Genomic DNA, 1,839 nt, shown 5'->3' with positions numbered 1-1,839 from the left:
GAGGATAGAACCAATCAAATATCTTTCATTTTCTCTTTTTTTTTTTTCTTTTTTTAAATACTTCAGAATTCTCTATTAGATCTCGTTGTTGTCTATACTTGTCTTATAATATCCTCATTTTTATTTTTATTTTTTAAAAGAGATCAACATTTAATCTTTTCTCACAATTTCTGAATAAAAGAATAATAATTATAAAAAATATATTAATTAGAACTGAATTAAAATAGATTGTCTACACTTATTTTTGAAGAATCAAATCTATCAGAATTAAAAAAAAAGATTGAAAACTCTCAAATAAGATAGAAATGAAAGCTGCCAAACAAAGTAACTGAATTCAATTATAAAAAACAAAGAGCTAGATCTTAAAAGAAAAAAAGAGTCATGATCTAGAAGACAATAATATTCCTAAAAACAACAGAGAAATAGTTTTTGAAAAAGCAAGCTAGCTAGGCTAGGTAAAGAAAAGATCATCTTACTGGTTCATTAAGGCAATCTTGAGACTATTAACGGTGTTGTTGAGCAAAGTAGTAAGATGGTCGACAGATGGCGGTTGAACCACAACATTGGGATTAGAATCAACCAAAATCTGCAAGGATAAAGTTACCAATGATCCGCCGGCCCCATCACTTCCATTGCCCAGACCGTCGGGACCTATCACAAAACCGGTAGGAAGCATTGTCACGTAGTCGTCGGAATCCCCTCCGACCAAAGTCAGGTTCACCGTCGTGCTGTCAACCGGGGCATATACAATATACGCTGCCATTGGATCCCAATTTTCCTCTTGCAGGACCAGCGTATCAGGCTGCACAGCATGCATGCATTTTTATATATTAATTCATAATGTATATAAGCAGCCAGCAACAGAAGAAGATGAAGATTTTGTTACATTAAGTCGTAGCACAGATATGCTGCTAGCAGAATCTCGGCCAATCACAACACGGGAGATTTCTTGAATTGGTTGAAAAGAAGATGTAAGAAAATCCCACTGTTTAATTATTTAAGACAAGATTAATTGATTAATTATATATATACATATAGAAAGAAAGAATTGAAATATAATTAATATACCTCACTCCTTGTTTCTTGATTTTGGAGATATTGAAAGACAGTAATGGGCATGGCATTGAGCCAAAAGGAACTTGTAGCGACATTGATTAATTATTATTCTCAAGGTTCTAATAATAATAATAATAATAATGCAAAGGATAAAAATTTGAATATTATTGTGTAGTAATTAACAAATTTAAACTTTATTTTATTTTGTTTTCTTAGTTAACCATTTTTCATATTTTTTTATCTAAAATGATGAATTTTATGCAATATAAAATAAATGAATTCTATTTTAAAAAAATAATTGAAGAATTAATTTTTTTTCTTGAAGCATAAGACCTTAATTTGAAAAACAAAAATAGCAAATGGAGATAATTGATTCTAATTATTTTATGCTATCATTAATTTTATGTCTTAAATTGATTTAATTTTTAATTTACCATCAAAAGTAGGTTAAATTATTTATAACATTTATTTAAACATTAAATTTGTAAATCTATAAAATCTTATCTAATTAATACTAATTATTAGTAATATGTTTTTGGCCATTCATTTTTTATAATTTTTAACGCGTAAAATATCATTAAATAAAGACAACCATATTCACTTTTATATATATATATATATATATATATATATATATATATATATATATATATATATATATATATATATATATATATATATATATATATATATATAATAACATTAATTTTATTTAAATGAAGATAATTGATTCTAATTATTTTATGCTATCATTAATTTTATGTCTTAAATTGATTTAATTTT

This window comes from Impatiens glandulifera, chromosome 1 (assembly GCF_907164915.1).
Source record: "Impatiens glandulifera chromosome 1, dImpGla2.1, whole genome shotgun sequence".
Taxonomy (NCBI): Eukaryota; Viridiplantae; Streptophyta; class Magnoliopsida; order Ericales; family Balsaminaceae; genus Impatiens; species Impatiens glandulifera.
The sequence above is the reverse complement of the archived record's forward strand: the minus strand, read 5'-3'. Positions refer to the sequence as shown.